Consider the following 8,631-nt stretch of genomic DNA (forward strand, 5'->3'; position numbering starts at 1 on the left):
ATAGTTAATTGGATCATTCGTAAGGCACAACAAGTCAGGCAAGTCCAAAGTTGCAATAAATGGTAATTGACGATTAGGGTCCCTAAAACCCTGCGTCATGAGACCAGCCCCAGGAGGAGGATATCCAGGATAACTAGGAATTGGAATTGCATTTGGGATATTATATCCTCCCGGAAAACCAGGATTAACCGGACCGTACTGGGGTTGTTGAGGTTGCTGATATGTATATCCAGGGTACGGTTGACACTGATAGACTGGCTGTTGTACAGCAAGACCGAATTGGTATTGTCCCTGGTACGGTTGATAAGTAAATTGAGGTTGACTTGTGACAACCGTAGTTGGACCAGGTTTTCCTACAGGCATTTGAACCGAAGTCTGAATTATGGATCCAGACGGAGGTAAAGATGTCTAAGGAGTTGATACAGGAACAGTAGAAACCAGAGCTGTCGATACTCCAAAAGTAGGTGGGGTAGATTGAACAGATGTTGCAACAATTATAGGAGTCGTTTGAGGTGGAGTACGAGGCGTACTAGACCCAGATTGAGAAACTACAGAAGGTGAAAAAGTTTGACTAGTAGACTGGACAGGTTGCTGGGGTGAACTAGAAACCAAGGGTTGTCTAGATTGAGATGACAACTACACATTCGGTTGCAAGATCTGTTGAGTTTGAGATGGATCCCACACTAAGTTCATTCCGGGGTACAGACCCATAACAGGTTGAGAATATTGAGGACCATAACTGGGTTGATGGTAGTGCTATAGACATTTTTGGGCACTACAACCCCAAGCATGAAATGTCCATAAACCAAGGGCTCCTAAGTCCCTAAAAGTGTTTTTCTAACCCCTAAAGGAACAAGGTCAACAGATTACAACTTCTCCCAGAAGTTCTCCATGAAAAACTGCTCAGAATTAGTCAAAACAGGATCATTTCAGCTGCTCCACTGGCCAATTGCGCTGCATCTCACCTAAATACATTGTGTGGGTGCGTTGCATTTCAAAAATCCCTTCTATGGGGTGCGATGAGCGAGAAATGACAAATGGCAGTGTCATTCCGCGAAGTGGAGAGGCAATGGAAGCTTCCAAAAACTTCTCCTGTGACACTTGCCTCTCTGAATTCGACCAATGATGAGTAAGAGATCATCAATCTCCAAGTGGAAGCAAGAACTATCAGAGGGAAGACACTAATCAAATCATGAGCTGACTCATCTCCATTACAGATATCTATATATGGATCTCTCATCCCAGAGATCCTGAGGCTGGAATTTTGCATATTGTAAGGAATTGTTGTTGGTTTCTTGAGACAAACATCAGATCGTTGGGTGATCTAAGCTTTGTATGAGGTGAAGAGGGGCTTCTTTGCTGAGAGGTTGATGCTGGGTCAGAACAACTGGTTGTAACTCCTCTTGGCTCTTTCTTGTTTATCAATAAAAGTTATTCTAGTTTTCCTCCATACTCTTGTGTCACTGATATTTGTTGCATTTGTATGGTCAATTTACATCTGATCCTAGATTGTTTATGATTATAGATCCATGTATTTGTATAGTGCTATGCTACTGTGATCTTACAGGTACTTTGTGAAGCTGGGCATGCAAGGGAGCAAGTAGCGAAAGACTATCAAAGAAGAGAGTAATCAAATCAGGAGATTAGCGCAAGACAGAGGTTGGTCTTCTTGTTCCTCTCTATTTATAATTCATAAAGGAAAAACGAAGGTAGCTCTACTCTGTTTGTTTCTAAGGCAGCTGCCACACCTTAGTGGGATAGAGCAGTTCTATATATACACTTTTCCCTGTAACAAAATGGCGACTCCACTGAGAAAAAATTAGTTTGTTTGTTTATCATTCTTTGTTGTCTATTTCATAAACTTACAGATAGCATTCGAACTGCATTTTCCATAGCAAATGCAAAGTAGATAACTGCTACTTCAGTCCATCTACTGGATCTGTTTATGATTTAAACAACTGATTCACAAACTCTCTGATCGCCCTTGTGATAGCTCTTAGATCCTCCTTAGATCTACCCCTGATTGTTGCATTACTGATTACCTTTTCCTCGGCCAAAACCCATGAACTGAACTGCAAACTGTGACCCAGAACCCAAACAGAGTCTCGTTTCTGGCCCAGCGCAGGTACTTTTCAGAGAATATGAACTTCAGCGCACTTCCCGAGTGGAGAAGGTGTGCTGCATTTCAAATTCTTTGTGTTGCAGGTGCGTTGATCAGACTAGGCTTTGTGCAGTGTTGGTTTTTGTGATTCATTATTTCCAGTTCTATTCCTGAATTTTGCTGCCTGTGATCAGTATATGTCTGTTTGAAACCCCTTTTCTTTGTTGTTATTCCACCTCCTTTGTACAAAAGAACTGTAAATGTTTTTGTGTGTTTGTTGAGTCATTTTCAGTTCTCCTTTGCAAAAGTAGCATAATCGTACTGTCGTCCTTTGATTTGAAACTGTCGCAAGTGTCGATTTCAATCATAGGAAAGAGTTTGATTGCTGTTGATGGTCGATTATCCTGTTACTATTGTTTTTGGTCTGCATTTGTAATTTTCTAGTGTCAAGAACAAGTATTCATTTCAAAATCGTAAGGTATTGTGATCGTCTCCATTTTTTATTTCGAAAAGAAACTTGTTGATATTTGTCACTTGAAAAGAAATTCAGATTTGTGCATCAACTTTCTTCTTATCATTCATATGCTAAGAAAGTAAAAAACAAATACATTCATGTGCATTTTCATATAGATAGTCTGATTGGTTTGATTTAGGAAAGTGCATTTAGAGTGTGCTCTTTGCCCTTTGTGAAAAGATTCTGTCTTTCTTTCCTTAGTAGCTAGGATTTTCATTGCACAAAGAAGATAAAAAGATTTTTTATCATCTTAGATTGCATTTTAGGAATTACATCTACATCTCACGGTGAACCTGAAAGGCAAACTTCATAAACAAGATCAACTATAAGATAAATTCAATGAATCTAAAAATGCTTTGGAACTTAATGCACAACATTTAGAAGTCTAGGCTAGAGACGTATTCCGGCGTCGTAAAGCCTGGTAACTGTTGTTCTCACTGATGGTTGGGTAATTCCTCCACTTTGAGACGATAAGTGCCAGTACGGACTTGTGCTCCCACGTACCGTCGAGTATATTTTGGGAGTGTTATCACTCAGGTTGTCCCTTTGGACTCCCAAAGGGATACGGCCGAGATAACCACAAACCAATCTTTGGACTGCAGGTCCTAGCCTACCTGCAGTCAGAGAGGGCTCTCTCCTTAGGATTTAGCTTTGTTTAAGGGATGATTTTAGGCTAGATATGATGCACATGGGTTTTTTTTGAGTTTGGTGGGATGGTTGATCTATTCAAGCAGAGTTGGCATACAAAGTGTAAGAAGTTCAAACCATTGGGCATGGAGTAAATGAATGTGAACTGAAGGGTGTGTTTTCCTTGGCAGAAGAGGGGAATATGGAGCAGGATAGCTACGCATGGCACAATGATTAAATGCTGGAACAAGGATGAAATGGAGGTTAGGGGATGAGAGGCAATTAAGGATCTCTCATCTAGCCAAAGAGGGAAAGTTGATGAAGACTATATAGGAGCAATGAAGGATTGCTAAACAACATTCAGAAATGAGAAATAGCTTAAACATGATCAATTAAGTATGCATATTTATCACTAATTCAGAGGAAAACATAGAAAAGTTACAAGAATTGAGCACAGAGGGCATGAAAGCTAGTTCTGATCTATTCCTTTTTCCTGCAACTTAGATTATGATATATAGATGACACTGATACATATAAACTGATAAACAAAGGGAGGAAAGATTTATTGGACCATGAGCAAGCACGAGAATTCCATATCAAGCTCTTCAGCCATTGAAAGCACAACCAGCCAGTTCAGATGCAAATATTCCAGCGATCTTTGATTACAGAAGTTCTTAAGCTTATAGCGCAAGTCTGGAATGAGAAATACAACCAACCAACCCTTTACACTATCCAGAGGGTGGCATAAATAGAGAAAATATCTACAAAATATCTACAACAGCAGATCTGGAGAAATGAATGCTTCTAACCTAACATTTATTGCAAATAAATGAAAGAATGCCTATCTACCAGCTGCGCAGGGACTGCAGCCATAAGAATGAATAAATTATTGGTCTTTTGAGCAATGTGCTGGCACTTCTGCAATAATTGTGCCTTGGGACTTGCTGCGCTACTCATATGTGTCTTTGTACATAGTCTCTACAAAATTTGGGCTTTAAACACTTGAATTGCCCCTCTAGGCGGTTCTGCTGCTGTAGAGTGTCTTTAATGCTCATAACTATGATCTGGTGGGCTTTGATGGCTCTGAGCTGCTTTATTGACTTTGATGGGGGCCTCTTTAATGTTCTGCTGCTTCGGGCTGCTGATATTTTGATTTGATACTCTTTGTCGCTTCCTCTGATACACTTTGACACTGAATCAGGCCACTTTCTCTCTCTGATACTCTTTAACTATCTAATCGCCCCTTTATCTGCCAATTTAATGTAAGAATAACTACTGCAAATGCTTCCGTGGCCTTTGGGATGCTATCGGCGCTTGGCCGAGCAAAAAATGATGCTTAAACCTTCAAAAAATGCTACGAAACATAGGAGAAATGCATGCTGACAGATTGCCGAGGTGGAACCATGCGATTGGATGTATTTGGGCCTGGAGCGATCTCAAAATGGCTAAGGAAACCATCATTTCCTTTATACTTGGGCAGGCACGGGCGCCGCACACAAAACATTAAAAATGGCCCTTTTATTATAAACAGGCAGAATGCCATAAAAACATGAATTTTCATTGAAAAACGGCCAAATAGCGACACTGTTCATTGAATTAAATCGTGGTCGTTGGATCCGGCGTGGGCCGATCCAATGGCCCAGATCTTATCGCAATATCGGCGTCGGGTGGACCGGGGGGTGGCACATAAACAATCGCCGAAACTGTGCGGACCCGATATGCTATAGGCCCTTCCTTTTATTTGGAATCACGTCCGGCCCATCGGCGATGTCATATCGGCGGATTTACAAAAATTTGGTTTGCGGACCCGAAATGTTTATTGTGACGCGTTTTTCATTATTTCAGCTCCGCCAATCGGAGCGATACATGGGGAGTACATCGATTAAATTAGGGCCATCGATCTGGGGGTCCGATCCGACGGCTGGCACTAAGTCGCATGTTGGCAGTCGGAGGGACCAGGGGGAAACATTTGTGCGATCGCCGAAATATGGCGGACCCGAAATCCTTTTCAAAACTGCCTTTTATAATTTATCGGCTCCAGAATATCGGAGACCTCCCTTTTCGTTGTGCCCGTGGACCTTACGGACCCGATAGCTTTTATAAGACCCGCCTTTATAATATTTTGGCTCTGCTGGTCGGAGCCATATACATGGGGTCATCGCCAATATAATATGGGCCGTTGATTTGGTGAGGGTGATGGACGGCTGAGATTGAGGCGGCATTTCGCTGTCGGAGCAAGCTGGGGGCGGGACATTATATACAGATGACTGCCGATGCGATATCGCAATCGCCGATCGGCGGACCATTTGTCGGGCTTATATACATTGTTTGCAACCATGCGATACGCCGATCGGCAAAATCGCAATCGGCCTTTATTGATCGGACTCCCATATATGCATTGTGTTAATACACAACTCCCCTCCCGACTGCGATATCACATCGGAGGGGGTCCAAATAGAACTCTTTCGCAATCGGAACAAGGCCCAAGGTAAGTGATGCGGGCTTTTATGATCGGAGGCAAAATTTATGATGTTTTGAAGGGATTTCAAGGCATCGGAAGGGCTCCGAAAGCCCGAAAAAGGGATTTTTCATGCCTTGGAAGGATTCCAAAGGCACCTGGGAGGATTTTTATGTGTTTTGAGAGGGGTATAATGGCCTTTAAAAGGGTTTGTGCCTTGGAAAAGGTAGAAACAAGGCCAAAAGATGGTTTTTTATACATATGAAGGTAATTTATGCTTTGTGAAGGAATCAAAAAGCACTTGAGGGGTTTTATAGAGTGATGAAGGGCTTTATGCATCGGAAGGAGTCCAAAATGCATCTGGAAGATGGTTAGAGGAGGGCAGTGTGGATTCTTGCTGAGTTTTTGATAAACTTAGAAATTCCCGAGGATGTATATGGTTATCTTTCAACCAGGGGGAGGGGATAAGTATATAGGGGAGTAATGTACATAGTTTTAGATAGGGGAAGGGGAAATAGATAGGGAGATACACAGTAAATATAATAGTTAATATGACAATGATGAGAAAAAGCGCTAAGTATGGTGTCTTAGGCTATCAATGGGGGAAAATTACTCATAGAAGAAGTGTGTACATTTCTTGAGTGAAGCGGATCTTCATCAAGGCAAATGATATGGAGAATGATGAAACTAAAAGGTATCAAGCAGATCTTGACCTCTTTTAGGGGAAGTTAGTGAGTGATTTGGGGAAAGAGGAAGAAGGGGAAGTTAGACATGCCTCGCTTGAAGTCCTCCAACTGAAAAACTGCCTCAAATCAAAAAATGGATTGCTTATCAAAATTGGAACACAGCAGTGGCAGTGAGACTAGCACACTTTCATGGACAGTCCTTTGGCCATCTGTAGCAAATATGGAGCATCGCAACATGCATAGTACGACATATTTGGCATGTAAAAATGTCAATCATGAAAGATGATTAACCTGCTGCAGCAGGAGGCTAACAGTGGCTCCACTTGGGGATGGCTTTTCCTTGTGAAAAGCCAAGAACAGCAGGTCAGACTGCCTTGTATTCAATTGTTGCTGTGTTCTACAAAATTCCCTTGGCTGGCTGCCTTATTGATCCTACCTACCTACCTACCTACCCTAACCAACACTTACTTTGCTGTTAGGTGAAGTGAAATAACTAATGCAGCCATTTAAGCAAAATAGACATTAGTGATCTTTGCTGCTTGTGCTTGCCGGTGAGAAAAACTGAGATCTTGCAATCTGATGTGACTTTGTTAATCTTTGAGAAGATCAGGAAGCTACTGACCTCCTTCGCTGTGTTTAAACAATGTACAAAACTGTCCTGCAACATATATATACACTTGCTAGGCTGAAACTGTAGGAATTTACAGGGTAAGTTCCTCAGAAAGAATACCAAAAGGACACCGCTCACAACCAGATCTCAAATCAATACACCAGTATTTTTGACGTGGTTAAAACCCTCAAAGTGCAAGGAGGGAAACAGTCCACGGCCTGTCCCAACGTGGGTACTACAGGCAATTTATTAATCAAAGAATGAAAATTTACATAAGCTTCTCTCATGCACGGATTACCCGAACAATGACCCTCCATGCGCTTTAAATAGAACTCATGGACCAATCGGGTGTCAAGCCACGGATCAAGTGTCGGTAATACCGAGGTGAGAGTGAACCGTCGGATCACTACATATCGTGACCGTCGGATTGTAAGTTACAAAATGTACAACGGTAAAGAAACACACTTTACCTAACTCTAACCTAACTCTATACTAGACCAAGTTGAACTTAACTATATCCTATGTGTCGGAATATCCTAACATCCCCCCTTAAGAACAACTTGGGATAGGATTGAAGGATTTACAAATATGACACAATAGGAGAAGGAAGGAGGCACTAGAGCCTATCCCCCCTTAGTGACAACTTCCTGAACTCCAAGCATATATCGAAGTTTAGTGAACTTCGCCTCTGTGAGAGCCTTTGTGAAGATGTCTGCAACCTGATCATCTGTTGGACAATATTGCACTTCAAGAACATGGTCATGAATGAGCTTTCTGATGAAGTGCATGTGTAGTTCAATGTGTTTGCTGCGCTGATGCTGGACTGGATCTTTGCATAGCTGAATGGCACTTTGATTATCACACCAAAGTGTGGTTGGATGCTGCTGCTCAAAGCCAAACTCTGATAGGATCTGACGAAGCCACAAGGCTTCCTTACTAGCTTCCACGGCACCACGATACTCTGCTTCTGCTGACGAAAGAGAAATGGCAGCCTGTTTCTTACAAGCCCATGTAATAGGTCCTGAACCAAGAGTGAAGACATAACCGGCAGTAGACTTCCGATCATCAGGGTCACCAGCCCAATCAGAATCAGTGAAACCAACTAAAAGAGGAGCTGCTTTGGCACTGTAATGAATCCCAAACTGTACTGTACCTCGAACATAACGAAGTATTCTTTTAGCTGCTTTCCAATGACTTTCACGGGGGTTTTGCATAAAACGAGCAACAAGGCCAACAACAAAGGAAAGATCAGGACGAGTATGGGTTAAATACAAGAGTTTTCTGACAAGTTGACGGTATAAGGTAGCATCAACTTCAGGAGAAGTACAAGAGACTGAAAGTTTGACTCCAGACTGAAAGGGAGAAGGGGCTGGCTTACAGTCTTCCATGTGAAAATGACGAAGAATATCACAAGCATACTTGGACTGGGAAAGGAAAATACCCTCTTGGGATTGCAAGACTTGAAGACCGAGAAAATAGTGTAAGTGTCCTAAGTCTGTCATTTCAAATTTCTTTTTAAGGCTGGACTTCACATGGTTTATAAGGTTGGGATCACTACCAGTAAGAATAAGATCATCAACATAAAGAACAAGGATGATAAGAGAGTTGCCCACTTTCTTGGTGTAGACAGTATTG

Source organism: Pinus tabuliformis, chromosome 5_1 (genome assembly GCF_031772625.1).
Source record: "Pinus tabuliformis cultivar Carrire ecotype Pingquan chromosome 5_1, CPIR1, whole genome shotgun sequence".
Lineage (NCBI taxonomy): Eukaryota > Viridiplantae > Streptophyta > Pinopsida > Pinales > Pinaceae > Pinus > Pinus tabuliformis.